This window comes from Acanthaster planci, linkage group LG13, assembly GCF_054643075.1.
Source record: "Acanthaster planci isolate LZ-2023a linkage group LG13, COTS_SCS, whole genome shotgun sequence".
Taxonomy (NCBI): Eukaryota; Metazoa; Echinodermata; class Asteroidea; order Valvatida; family Acanthasteridae; genus Acanthaster; species Acanthaster planci.
The window spans coordinates 13,726,998-13,742,249 of NC_141789.1; the positions used below are offsets into that span (position 1 = coordinate 13,726,998).

At 41.4% G+C, this 15,252-nt stretch overlaps 1 protein-coding gene across 3 annotated transcripts in view; it reads right to left on the reverse strand.

The window, feature by feature from the left end:
- LOC110973937 (uncharacterized) overlaps positions 1-15,252 on the reverse strand; it is an 86,851-nt gene that overhangs the window by 70,725 nt on the left and 874 nt on the right. For 2 of the 3 annotated variants that reach the window (XM_022225188.2, XM_022225189.2), the window contains exon 2: positions 8,730-8,831. The gene's annotated coding sequence lies outside the window, so the exon portion shown is untranslated. Of the gene's footprint in view, positions 1-1,194; positions 2,752-8,729; positions 8,832-15,252 lie in introns of those variants that run through there. The other variant, XM_022225193.2, reaches the window with a different exon arrangement.

Here is a 15,252-nt window from a genome sequence, read left to right on the forward strand (position 1 = left end):
GCATAAATTCATGAAGTCATCTACATCTATATCCTTTACATTTTGAGCGTGCATTCCATTTTATTTTCCAATATTTGCCACTTTGTAAAACGCTTGAAGCCACTTACATGTATATTTTTTACAAGGTCTCAAATGTCATTTTTGCAAAACCTTTGTGACTAATTATTGCTTCTTTCTCAACAATTGCATTTTTTAAAAAAACCAGTACAGGATACAAGGGAGAATGCCTTCTAAAGGTCCAAACTTATCCAGAGCCTGGCGAGTCAATCTACAGGTTGATCATTCAAACACAAAATTCTAATGTCTTCCACTAGCATCTTCCTTTTTCTGTGCCTCATGAAAGAAAGTAGCTGGGCAACATTCCAATCCCATTCATCAAATTGATCATTCCCAGAAATCTGATGGAAATCGGGCATAAAAACTTCTAGCCAATTGAGTCTTGTTATGCAATCCAGATGACAGAATGCCGATAGGAAGCGGAGTTGTGGTTCACCGTCAACATTTCTCCAAACCCTATTCACTTGAGACGAGAGTTTCCATGTAAAAGGTATTCTGTGTGCACTGGTTTAGTAGTGTGCTTGGCATGCCCGTGCACATACATGTACATGGAATGTCAGGGGTGAGACTGACCAATGATTAAAATAGCTGAAAACAGCTGAAAAAAGACACAAAGAAGCTGAACTGTGAAAATCTCCTCTACTTTTGTTCACAGTCAGTGAGGGAAAAAAAGCTGAAATCCAAAAACAAAAAAATCTGATTTTTTTTTTGAAAAAAAAAAATTCAACATTACCATGGTTACAGAGTAGAAGATGAAATAAGTTTTACAATAGTTTGCCTAAGAATGTACAATGTCAAGCAGAAAGATGAAGCACACGTTAAAGAACATTTAGGTAAAGGGTGAAGCATAGATTTGCTTTTGTACCCTAACCTATCAGCTAAATCAGCTAAAAAGCTGAAAAATCTCACCCCTGGATTGTACAAATATACATATGTACGTAATGCCGTGGACATCACCTTGTACATGTGTATACTCAATGATATACCACACACCGACATTCATGAAAAAAGTTGACCTTTGTATGCAAATCAGACTTACAGTGCACCTTACAGGGTAATGCTCCAATTACTCAAATTGTTAGATACACACAAAAGCGAGAGTCTAAAAAAAGGACAAAGAGGTTGGTTTCAACTCACATGTGTACAGGGATCCTTGCATGGCAGGAGCTCCACGTACGGGGATGTTATACATGTGACAAGAGGGTCATTATCATACATGTATTAGCCTCATGTATGTTCACCTTGCCAAAACAAACACACTGCACATGTATGATATCATGGACAGCATGTGTACGTGAAATGGCTGAAAGTAGGCCGGTTCAGAAGGGGCTACCGGTATTTACATGTAGACAGGATATGCACATGTGTACCCAGTATGCATTATACAGCACTTGCACTTTGCTCCTTTGTCAAAGCTCTGAACCACAAAGGGGAAATATCAAAGCTGGCCTCATGACTCCTGCAGCTGTGGGCAGGAACTGTGAACTGGTGATGGGGAATGCAGATTACCGTTCATGTCTGTGACAAAGAACACCGTGCCCAAGGACACGACAATCACATACCGGTATCATGGCCCGGAACCAAGGAATCGATGACGCATTGCTCACATGCTCTCCTTTCACCACTTGCTGCCGGGTTGTTTGAAAAATGCAGAGCACATAATCGGGACTTTTTCAAGATTTTCAGTTTTCAAAATTCTTCCAAAAATTCATCATTTCAATTAATGGATGTTTACAACCACATGAATTACGGTCTGGTGGCCACTCTAGTCTGACAGACAAAATCTATTGACGCACAAGTATTTCAGCCAGGCCTGCAGGATTGTAAAAAGAGCCCAGATTGTGCAGTGTTATGTAACATTCTTTTGTTCACCAAACCTGGCACAGTTTGCTGCTGACCTCTTTTCAATAAGGGCAAGATTAGCATGCAGCAGTGCTGTGTGGCTCGTCACTGCGGTGGTGGAGCACTTTTGTCCCCGGTGGCAATCCGGTCACACTAAATGCCCTAAACCGTGGTAGACTGTTTCAAAACAAGGCTGGATTTTCTCCACTTTTGAGAATGAAAAAGTTTTGGTAATGCCCAGCAGCCTGGTCTTTTGTTCCGAGAACAGTCTTTTATTACAAGGCCCAGTTCCCTTTGTCCGATTTCGGAGACACCGGGCTCCCCGGCAGGAAGTGGTTAAGGATGTCAGGGTGAACATTTTAGTGTTGACATAATACATTTATGTGTACGTGCCAAACTATTTGAGTGTCTCTGCATGCTTTGTCACTCAAGAGGAACTTTTCGGAGGGCAGAGTCTGTGTTGTATGAGCACAAAAATTAGGGTACAGAACACGCAAGGCTTGCACCACTGCCCCCCAAAAATGGTTACACGTACGTCCTTCTCCCTCCTCCCGTTTCTCTCTCAATGTGGATGATATTCATGCATGGACATGTACATGTGTACCAGTATAATTGCTCGTTCTACGAAGGCCACACCGGCCCAGCTTAGGGCACGTAGTAAAAGCGAAACTCTGGGCAGAAAACCAATACAGTGACAAAGACAACGGTGTAGATTCCAAATTCAGCCTCGGCCGCTTGCGCGACTGCAACTGGAATGGAAAGGTCAACGAGGGTTCTTGTAATGTTTGTGCGATACATTTATGACCACAATTGACGGAAAGGAAAGTTCAGAGTTCACTTCAGCACGGACACTTACCGGAACATGGCTAGTGAGGCAGGTTCTTAAACTGCGGCAACCCGCCTCCCCTTTCCCCTCCCCTCCCCCGGGCCCTCGAGAAAAAAAAAATGATTAGTCAGGCAGCATGTACCAGACCTTATTAGAACTTGTACCCACAATATGCTTTAAAAGATTAGAAAAAGTACGAACTGCTCGTTATCAAAGACAATGGGAAAAGCATTTGTATATACAGTATATGTACATGTACCGGGGTACCAGCTAAGAATCCTCAGTTCAGTTCGACTTTGGCTCAGTTCTTTTTCACTTAAACATTTAAAAGGGACCAAAATTAATTGATGGTGGAGTTGTGTATGGATGTGATTAAACGGTAAAGGTACCATACCCGGTACATGTACCTTCCGCTTTGCCTAGCTTACAGTATTCTAGCACTTACCCTAGTAATTAAGGAGCATGGCCTACGCCCCACCGACTCAACACTTTTGTGATTTATTATTAAGAGGGCTTGTCAACTTGCACACTTGGGGTAATTGTATTAGGATCTTACAAAAGCCACCCTATTTCAGCCATGATGCAGCAGCATGAAGAAGGCGCCTACCTCCTTTTCCCGCACCTCCTCAACAGAAGACAAACTGGGCTTGCTAGAATTTAAAAGGTACCAGACCCTCGGTTATTTCCTTTCGCTTTTTCTGTGGAGGGGGTTGAAAGTGAAACTGACAGTCAACTGCTAAGGAGCCTTAAGGATTATGCAAGGCGGCTGGAGTCCTAGCACAAAAACCGGAAATACATGTATGTACATGTACAGTCAAACCTCGTTTATAAGAGGTCCTTCAGACTTGGCAAATGACCTTCTTACAACAGGAACCTTGTATTATCAGGAATGAAAACAATGAAAAAGAAAGGATTGGGACCCAAAAATGTCCTTGTTATGAGGAGAATCTTGTATTAACAGTGCTCCTAGTAACGAGGTTTGACCGTACATGTACTCTTTTAAGACTGACTTGATGTACTGTACAGTTTACTGGAACTGAGGCCAAATTTGAAAGCTGCTCTCTCCACCCTCTTTCAAACCAAATGTCTGTGTAGTCCCTATGGTGAATGTACTTGTTACGTGTACATGTAGGTATCGTGGAACATGTTTTACATAGTACATGTATATTGTGTGTCTTCCATTGACCCTAATACTCTTAATCCTCCAAGTTTCACATTTTCCAAACACTGTTGAGTCTTCCACTGAGGGCTGGTTGCACATGTATGTTCATGAGTTAAACATTTCACAATACAACGGTCACAAATGTATGTTAATGTGGAATATACAAAAGGTGATCCTTACTTTCAAGTCTGATGAATTCTGCCAAAAAAAATATTTTTTTCGCAGCATTGAAACCATTTTACATTTAGAAGAAGAACGAGCCTTTTGCATTATTTCACACCATTTTGTTTCTGCTGCCTGTCAGTCATCTTCAATGAATATGTAATCAGATTTTTTCCAACGTTCACGCCCTGCGTGAATTCAAAGAGAAAGATTCCTAAAAAAAAAAAGGAGAAATATGCATAAACACAGAATTTGTTATCTTCACTTCAGCCTTGAATAATGCATTCTAAAATGGAGAAGACCAGATTCTGGACAGCTTGCAACTGTATCTTCCCCCGTATCTGGCCATATCAGGTTTACTCAGATTTGTGGACATCTAGGGATTGACGGCCGCATTTCAAAGGTTTACCGGTATGATTATGGGAGAGAATACCACAAATACAATGTACAGTGTACATGTATATCATCATAGTCTCTAATCCTGCCTCAACACTCCTACTTGCTTGCTGCATTTCCCCCACTATTCGCTTGGTTCCACGTGTCTCTTTTTGTCTTGATTTGCTATTCTTTCTCCAGCATTCGGCTATCTACCGGTACATGTACCTGCTATGAAATGGTATATTCTATTCCAAATAAATGTGTATCATTTGTTTACCTTTGCAGCTTGAATTGTCCCCGATTGACTGGTACATGTACATGTGCAGTGCGCTCTTATTTGTTTGGGGCCCAGGGAGAAATGTTTTTTGATACGTGTAACTGATGGGTTTACCCTACAGGCCTCCAAATAGTACTAGCCTAGCGTATAAATTCTGGCGAAAAATGCTCCAGGCTACTTTAACTTGGTTCCTTGGCTGCCCGGTGGGCTCAAGGAAAATTCAGTATTACACCTACCTGTTAAAACATAGATCAAAATACGCATGTATAATGATTTCCATGATAATAAATACACAATCGCAAAATTGTTGAGATGTGATACTCGCATGATCAGGGCAATAAGCGACCGCGAAAGCCACAAACAGAGTAGACTGGTGGGTTGTAGTACATGTACATGTAACATAGCACACGGCACAGCGCAGTACTGCACGTGCACACTATTCTCGTTCACATCGTTTATCAATTTTTCTGACCTTACCTGGCCACAGCTAGCTCGAAAGCGTTTGATACGAGGTCCACACAAAGTCACTTGCAAACAGCGCCCTCTTTTGATAACAAATTTTGGGGTTTCTTATATTTTATATACGGGCTAGTAACACTCTAAATGGGCTAGTAAATTATCCTGTTAGCTAGCCCACTGGGCTAGCCAGAAAAAGGTTTAGGGCGAGGCCTGCCCTGGGAAAATCGTTCGATCATTTTACAGACTATCCACAGACTATGTTGCCTTTGCGGTTAGACTTTGTTCGTCACATAATTGCGAGAGGCAGAAAGGAAAGAAGGAACAGATTCAGAAATGAAGGAATGATAACAAAGAACTGCAGTCCATATACACCGCGTTTACACTTGATCCTGCAAAGGAGGATCAGATCCGGCGAGAGCAATCAAGTGAGGGGGGGATCAGATCCGTGCAACGTTTACACTGGATCCTGATCCCGTGTGGCATCGATGAAGCGCTGCACCTTCGGGCAAGGGTTATGTGAACAATTAGCTGATTATGCGCACTGGAGCAAAACGGCAGCCATTACCTGCGAAACACAAACGTGCATACTTGTGTACTTATGCACTGTATGTACGTCTCGTCTTATCTCATGCAGTTTCAGATGAAACAATGAAAAATGGGGAAATGGAAGGTTTTAGAAGAGCAATATGCAGCAGTAACGAAAGTCAGAGAGGCGACGGGGAAAGAGAAAAGGAATAGGCAAGTACCAGTTCACTACCAACTCACAGTACAAAAGCACACAGGCTTAAATTGGGAACCAACGTAATGCTGGTTATATGTACATGTATGTGGCGTCCGCGCCAACAGCATATATGTATGTATATTACATGTACAATGTCATGTACGTATGCATGACGTGTAGATCTTCACGACGACACACACTTAATTTTCGTGCGCTTCAAGACTTGCACCGGATGTTATGTCTAATTCCGGGATCTGATCCGGATCTGATCTGGCGATGCGTTTACACTTGCAAATTCAGATCCCACACGAGGAATCTGATCCGAATCGGATCCTTCCCAAGAGGAGGATCAGATCCTGCGATCAGGGTCTGATTCTGCATTGCGTTTACACACATTTTGATAGGGATCTGATCCCTGACCCGATAAAGTGTAAACACAGTGTTTAATCCAAGGCCTACGGGGTTCGAGAGATTTAACCCGCCCCTAAGCCCCCCACTTCCCCTCCCCTCCCCTTTTTCTTTGGTGGATGCTGAACACTAAAGGGCTGCTATGCACACATGGTTGCCACATTTGTTTACTCACACATTTCTTGCGCAACTTGAAGAACAGGACCCAGCAACTGTCAGCTCTACCTAACAGCAATGGCCCCTGATAATTATATTCTCTGAACGAAAAATAAACAAAGACGAACAACTACCTTAAGACACATTTCCTCTCCAGATGCTTACGACATTATCATCCCTAACTGACAAGGTGGTAAATCATTTCCTCTGTCGACCTTTGTTTACAGCCCTTTACAAGCCTTTGTTTACAACCCTTTACAAGATAACCCCTTCTGAGAGATCGTGTATTTGGCATTATTACTAAGTTCTGTGATTTAACAGAATATACACGAGGTGTCACAGAAGACTTACTGCTACTCCCGTACATTCTACGCAAACAAATCCTTCACCAAAAACCTGGGTTAAACGCCTGCTCTCGCTTAGTGTGTACATGTACATTCCATCACTCCTCCCTGTCATGACAAGCATGCCACTTTGAGATTGATGAGCCACAGAAGCCGAGCCCTGATACCGAGCAAGCCCCTTCCTGGAAAAACTGAGAAACACTCAAAACAGCAGGCCCACTCTGACAACATCAAGGCACGATTCATCGGAAAAACCATTCGTACACCCTCCACACCCGAGAAGAGTTGCACGCACCGTGCCCCTGACCCCCAGATTTTCTGTATAGCATTGGAGTTGTAGCTGGCCCAGGAAATGTGACGTTGAAACCATCACAAACTGTTGCATCAGTGCAAACCATGTGCAGTCCATGTACTCTTGCACCCGGGGTCAGCACCTCCATTTGATGTGGGGGGTTGTTTGGTCTTCTGACACCGACCAGTCCAGTTGCCGGAATAACTTGCAATTTCTCTGGGTTAAAGGTTAACTTCACTGCTCCCTCCAAGTGTTGGCAGAATGGCCAAAAGGGCAATGAAATGCCACCTCAGTCTGTTTTACGATGTGCAGTGAACAAGATGTATATGTACTGTACATGTAACAGTTGCAGGCGATTTCCACTTTGAACACAACCTTGAGCAAAATAACAAACCAGCGTCCAAAACCAAATCTCGCTTTTGTGTCTCGGTTTCTTTTCTTCTAATATTGGGTGTATTGCCCTGCACCAACAAGTAGGCCTAGGTATGAAGTGTGAAAAAGAACCACAAACTTATTTTGGTGGGACTTGAACCAAGGACCTCCTGCTCACCAATGAGGTCTTACCACTCACTTCTCAGCCTGCTAGGTCTGCTAGCCAGTGCAAGTCAAACATCGGTGCAGGGCAAAGTATCCGATACAAAATTTACATCTCCCTAACGCAAAAATTAGATCCACTAATAATGTCAATTTGCTCTTTTATGAAGGTGCCTAAAAGTATCCTTCAGAAAGTGACACTTAAAAAAAAATTGTCTTTGCAGATCGTGTTTCTAACTACCATCAATTATGATTGCATCCACGGGAAAGTTTTGCTTTGGCTTTTTTATTTTAGGTTTGAAGGGGACTCAAGAATATCCCGGGCACTTTACCAGTTGGGGGAGGAGCCAAAGTAAGCTGACGTTGTCGCAAGAGAAACAGCATGAAAAACAAAAACAAACAAACATGCAAAAACAAGTTGTATTATTTGTGTGTAAAAAAGTGTTTGCACACCCGTGAACTTGCACAAAGAAATATAAACATGGCACATGCATACACACAAGTGTGTATTTACCTGCAACTGGGGACCCCCTATTGTTCCTCTTATGTTTGTACTTTCTTAGAAGACCACCCATATGTTTTGTACACAGTTGTCAATCGGGGACCCTCTGTCAATCGGGGACCTTATTGTCCTCTGTTGTTCAGGGTCCCCAATTGCATGCAGAAACAAACTCAAACACCCCCTAACAACAAAGCACACAATGCCTGCAGAAGGGCCCGAGTTGTTATCAAGACATTTACATGTTAATTGCATAGCAGCACCAGGTCTCATCCCTACAATAATACACTTTGCATTTTGGACTTCTGTCAGAGCAAAATTTGGGATGCATTAAACATGGGTCTACCAACATACTCGACCATCAAGCCTGTCCCGATGGAGGGTCTAAAATGCAGCAGGCCTGGGCCAAACAAAACGGAAAAGGGACTGTCATCTCCATGCTGGGATCCTCCAGGATTGAAAGCTTCATTTATTGGGATTCGAACTCATATCCTTTCAAATCTAATTCACATAAGTTCATGTCCCAGTGGTTACTCAATACTGACCGTACCGGAGTGTATCGATTTTTTTTTATTTTCCCAGGGACGTCCAGATAAAGAATCTTCAGCTTACCTCTTCCCTGGAGTGATTCCTGTTGTGCTGCCCTGAGACGGGAAAGGTAATCATCGACCATCTAAGTCGGTGGTCGCCTGTCAGTCCTGCATGTCCCAAGCTCTGGCCAAACAACAAACAGTAATATCCAGTGAGTGATGACAGCCTGACAGGATTGTCACAGAGCAGGTTAGCAGGCCAGCGCCCGACAGCAAGTAGCCATGTATTAGCCATTGGTGGCTACATGTAGTGTACAATGTACATGGCAACAGTAATCATGGTGCATTTACAAGAGCCTACCAGCAGAGGACACCAAGAGATACTACACCTGTAACTTTTACAGTCCAGTACGGTCCTTGTCCATGTTAGTCTGTTCACCAATCAAGCTGGAAGTCAACAGGCCAACTTGGGACAGGACAAGTACAGACGCATGACTCTAATTCAGCACAGTAGCCTTTTTTTTCACATTAACAACATCACGTTTACCACCAGTTAGGTACATTTGAGGTCTGTGAATGGCAAAGATGAGATTGTATGCAGCAGTGATATGTGACCCCCTCAACATTGGGCCTTCATTTTGGACAAAATCTGAACACTCAAGCAAGCTGGGAACTTAGCCTTATAATGTTGGACTTTACAAGGTGTTTATTCTGGGTGAATGGCTAGTACGAAAGTTCCTGACAAATAGAGGATATTTGGGGAATTTCAGAAACTTGAGTGGTCATCTGCAGAAATACTGAAAGAGAAAGAGAATATCAGAGTATATGTACATGTACTTCCTACTTTATGCAACAGGCCTCAAAAGACGACTAGCCCGGCGTACAAATTCTAGCGAAAAATGCCCCAGGCTACCTAAACTTGTTCCTTAGTTGCCTGGTGGGCTAGCGGAAAAATCAGTATTATATCTACATGTACTACCTGTTAAACTTCAGAGCAAGATACCGGTAAATAATGCTTCCGGTGATTATAACTCCACGATCACAAAACCTGAGTCATAGTGGATGTGTTTTTATTTGTGTTTTTGAAAGGTGATATTTGTGCGATGGGGCGATAAGAGACTAGGAATAGCGAATAGTACATTAGGTTGTAGTGTATAACACTATTCTTGTTCACATCGTTTATTAGTTTTCTCTAGTCTTGACTGGCCCCAGCTAGCTGTACTGGGCACTGCAGGAATCCTTGAAAGCATTTGATACAAAGTCTACACAAAGCTGCAGCAAACAGCACCCTCTTTGATAGGACAAATTTTTTTCTCGTTCACCGCGCATGTTCAGAGGTCCAAAAGCAAGCAAAATGTGGAGATTTTTGCCAAACGTAAGCAGCCCAAATGAAGAGAAAGACTGAGCAAACAGATGATTTTAATCCTGTCTCTGTGCCCAGTGACTCAAGTGACTTTTAACTAACAGACATGCCTCTTTATTTATTTGTATATACCATCAGCCTTTATTTTCCACAATGTCAAATTCTTCAATGGAAAGCTAATAACAAATTTGGGGGTTTTCTTTTTTTTATATACAGGCTAGTTAAACTCTAAATAGGCTGGTAAAATATCCAATTAACTAGCCAAGTCAGTTAGCCAGGAAAATGGTACGCGCAAGGCTTGCACAAGAGAGGAAACTTTTCCTGAGGGTAGTGTAACCACTGCACTTCAGCATCCAGTTTACTGGCTTCCACACTGGTCCTTTTCTGTACATGTACAAGTATATGTAGTTGCCATTTCCGTGGAGTCAGGACTGATATTACAAGTTTCACTCATTTAACCTCAGCAAAAAAGCACCACATAGCATTTAATGTCCACATTATGTAAAACCAACTTCCTCATTTAATTGGTTTCGTTTTCTGAAGGTTGCTAGTACCAGTGCTTGACTCAGGAAACCACACATGAGGCCTTTTTGCCCCATCCCAACAACACCTTTTTTAATTATTCAATAAACATACATGTACATGTTAAAATGTACCTGTACATGTACGTGTTGGCCTACTCCTTCGGAAAGCTGGATTTCTTAAGAAGGGAGTTAAAAATATTCTCTTTTAAAGACTATCCACCTCGAGCATCAGTTGAAAAGAGCTGCATTGGTCGGGAGTTTTCATTTTGTTGGCAATGATGCGGTAGTGGCACATGTATTTCCTAGTCCTTTGTGAACCAGTCAAGTTCAGTTCTGACCATTGGAGTCTCCATTACCAAGAAACTAGCCCCCTCTCTTGGTCCAACTCGGGGCCCATTATGCTGCATTAATCCAAAATTGCCCAGCTGCCCTGGTATCCCACCCACTCCTTTTGAAGGGCAACATTACCTTACAAATAACTTCTAAGCTCAAATTACAACCCAAGAACTCTTCAAAATGAGAGAAAACATGGAACTCTTGAAGAGCACCTCTAAGGAAAACAGGTTTCCTCTGATTTTATCTGTTCAAATAAATGTGGAAGCATTCAAATTGAATGCAGTGTCATTTGTAAACCCTTGTGCATGCCAAACAATGGCTACATGCATTGTCTGGCATGCACAAGGGTCTATCCACTACGAACGCAGGGTGAGGAGGCACGAGCAGAAAAAAAGCCCTTTTTAGCTTGTTATAGTTGAGCGTTCGAATTGGATGTTTCCATATTTATTTGAACAGATAAAATCAGAGAAGTATTGCAAATGGAGTGGATGTTTAAGCATGTATCTGCTAAAAACCTCCTCTTTTGTACACATTCAGGATAAAATCTGTCCTACGTGTAATTTACATATACCGTACCAATACAGAACAAAATGTGACCTGCATGACAAAAACGATGCAATCATCACGTTGTACCCCCGGTACATAAATCAAACTGGCAAACATTCAGATAGCAATGTCATGATACGTTATCGACATGCTCTGCTTATCACACCGCTTCTGCTATACCTTTTTTGGGGGGGGGGCTGCTTTCAATATTGCCCGCAATTTAAATCGAGATGTGACTTATTGCCTGCGTGCATATTTATGGCATCAGGAGGATAACTTACCATTCATGGAATCATCAAATCCTAGAGTGCTATTTAGGACAGGATGAAATTTGTAACGGCAAGCCCTCCAAACACCTTGTGCATCGATCAACAAAATACATACCGGTATACACAGTGTAGCACTACATGTACATTGTATGTAGAGAAATGCAATGTAAATTGCAACGTATTGTATTTCTTATACCGTACCAGCGCTGCATTAATCATTTACAAGAGCAGAATGCAATTGAAAGGGAACCTCGGAATGGAATATTCTTTTCATACTTTTCCCTCTTCCCGGGGAATTTATTTTCATTATGTTTAATTACTGTCACATTTCTTCCCATCACTCTTTTTGCGTTCGGTCTGGTAATTTGATCCTGATTTAGATCAGAAATGTCCAGCAAAGCTGATGTACCGGTACATGTAAATAGCCCGTTTCCAAAGCTACAAAGAGCCTTCAAATATACATGCAACTTTAATTAACATTCCTTTGGTTTTACAGCACAAATGTGCACAAATGCCCACAGTCACTGGTGAGCATGTATTTTCTATATGGAACTCAAACATGCACAGGTTCAGTGTGTAAACAGTTGATTGCCAGCACAAAATGACCCAGGGTCTTTTGTGCAGTCCTCTTCACTGCATTTGGTTTACTGCACAATTGTGCACATGAAACAGTGAAGCACAGTTGTTGGGCAGCACAAAAGTGCAATCTGATATTTCTGTGAGGGACTGTTGGTGCAGTGCACAACACAACACAGCTGTGCTTCTTTGAGGTGTTTACCAAGTGACCCAAAGAGTGACTTCAGCATAGGAGGGTTTTAAGGGGTCTATTCCCTTATATATACATGTACATGTACATTGGACATCCACTACACGTACATGTACGTTCTTCACTTCCTTGGGCGAAGTACAGCACTAAAGCTGAACATGAATATACCGGTCCATGTAAGTGTACAGGCATAAAGGTAAAAAAAAGTAACATAACAAATTTGTTTTTAAAGGCAAGCAATTTTTTTCTTGTACATGTATTTCAGTTCTCTTTTCAAAGTGTGCACCCCAAAAAATAACCTTCAAAATTTCTTTCCCATTCAACAAGTTAAGCTACCCCTGAATATTTGTTCCTAGAAGTTCAAAACCAAATGCAAGGTACGGGGGGGAGGAGGGACCCGGGGGGCTGGAGGGGTACATGTATCATAGCCCTCAATAAACCTCATTATTTTACTTGCTGAAATGTGAGTGCGTTTCCTAAATTCTACGGCAATCGTTCCTCCCCTGGCCAGCAGCATGCTGTCTGCGGCCATGATGCATGCAAGCTTCTAGCACAATGTGACGTGAGGTTCAAGTGAGCGCGATACATAGTCTGGGCTCCAGACTACTTCTGCATGTAATATAGTGATAGTTTACAAATGGCAAGCAGACGAAATGCACAAGCAAATAGCAGCAATGGACAATAGAGGGTGCCATCATGTTAAACTCTGCCCCGCGAGAAATCCATGCGTGCGGCATGCATTTGTATGGCACTTGATCATGACCACACCAACAACTACTGCGAGACCAATTAACAGGTGAGAAAAACATCAATTTTCAAGCAAATAAAAAATTAAAAACTAAAACAGTTACAAAGCTTTATGTATAAAAATAAGCAGGAGGGTCAGCAACAGTATTTCTTATTTTCCTTTTCAATAAAAAGATTTAGCGTCAGCGTGATTTGCTTGGTTGGGGTGGGTAACCTGAAGCACAACTATAATTTTGTTTGACCAAAGCAGTTTTTGTTTTCATTCCAATATCAAAGTAGTTTATCAATGAATCTAGGTCTGTGAAGGAACATTGTTAATTAATGTTACATAGAAGCACATGTACATGACATTTTAAATGGTTCTTAGTTCAGCTCACTGAGTTTAACTCTACGCATAGTACAAACGCATGTATGTACGTAAAAGTGCAATTGGGCCCTTGGCTTACTGACTTTTTAAACACATATTCTGTATGGTACATCTGCTACTGCTTTGGAGGAAAACATTCTTGCTCACAATGATGACAACCATTAGTTTCCAGTTTTGTCCAAATATGCTTTTTGGATGACAAATCAATGCACTGAAGCCCTACTTTGTGAGAAATGTAGGCCAAATTCTGTCTGTTGACATGGCTGAGGGAAACACAGTAATGTATGTGTACCAGTACTCATTCGCATGCAAATTCTAATCAGTCGCCTTCTTGTTTTGCCCTTCTGCAGACTTAAAAAACATTCGTGATTCAGTTTCTGGAGACTAGACCAAGAAATTTTAGAAGTTCCTGTAAAAAAAAAAAATTTTTGTGCCGAACTATGGTACAATGTACATAACAGGTACTTGTACCGGCATATGATTTACAGCCTACAACAGGTGCAAATGACATGTACACCGTGCCGGTAGCTTACGGGTGCACAAGTTGGGCACAATCAGTCGATCACTCAACCTCTACATGATCTGTTGATTATACTGCACAATTTAACAATAATTCTGCCATCAGCTCCACACTGAATTTGTAGTTGTGGAAGGATATATCAAAAAAGGGAAATTAAGTTCTGATAACAGAATGCAATTGTGCAGATCGTCTGATTGTGCCCAATAATATAATCATACGTGAATTCTTTCTTACTGTAATGACAGGGGATGATTTGTAATCATGCTGAAAAAATGAAAACTTAGGCCAACAATTCACTGAACTTACTCAATCTTTAATTTCATCTGGCATGCTCAGTGTGGTCAGAAACTGAAAAAGTGGTAACCCTTTACGACAAATAATGTTGAACTCATCAAGGGCATGAGAAATATCAGTAGTCATTTTTCTAGTTAAAAAGCCAGAATATTATTCAGTTTGATTGAAGCTCAAATAATCCTCAAATTCCAATGAAACACAGTCAGTAGTCAACCTCAAATGCAGGAGATACGACAAATGTTTTTCCAAATCTGAAATTTTAATTTGGCCTTACAGTATCAATGAAAGTGACACTACTTTCTAGGTCTGGATCAGTTTAATTGGTTCCGGATTGCTTCAAAAGCTTCACACATAAAAAGTAATCAAGCAAAGATCCATTTGTCAGCCAAAACCACTGTAACAAGCTGAACTTCAAATGAGAAATGTCTTAATTTAGTCAAAATTAGTAGACCTATATAGTTTTTAAAATTCTACAAGTCATTTTGAAGCAAGACATTCAGTACAAGAGTTAATATGATGTCGAGGATGGAAAAAGTATTTGGAATCACAGGCAGTGATGTTCCACCCTGAGAAATTGTTGTCATTTTTGGCTCCTGTGATTTGCAGACAAATTGTCCGAACGTGTTGGAAGTGCAAGTCGGAAATCTGGCAGAAATTCCTTTTTGAATGTTTCTGAAAATGAACTCTGTACAAAGACATGTACCTTACATTTATCATGTTTACCTTTCAATTTCAAAACAACACTTATCTGAAAATTTGGTATCAGGCTAGTCGTACAATAATACAATTTACAGGAACCTGTTCGTTTTAAACAATCTAGAATTAGGAAATATCTGGAACTGGGCCTACTTAAATCAGGATGACAAAAATGCA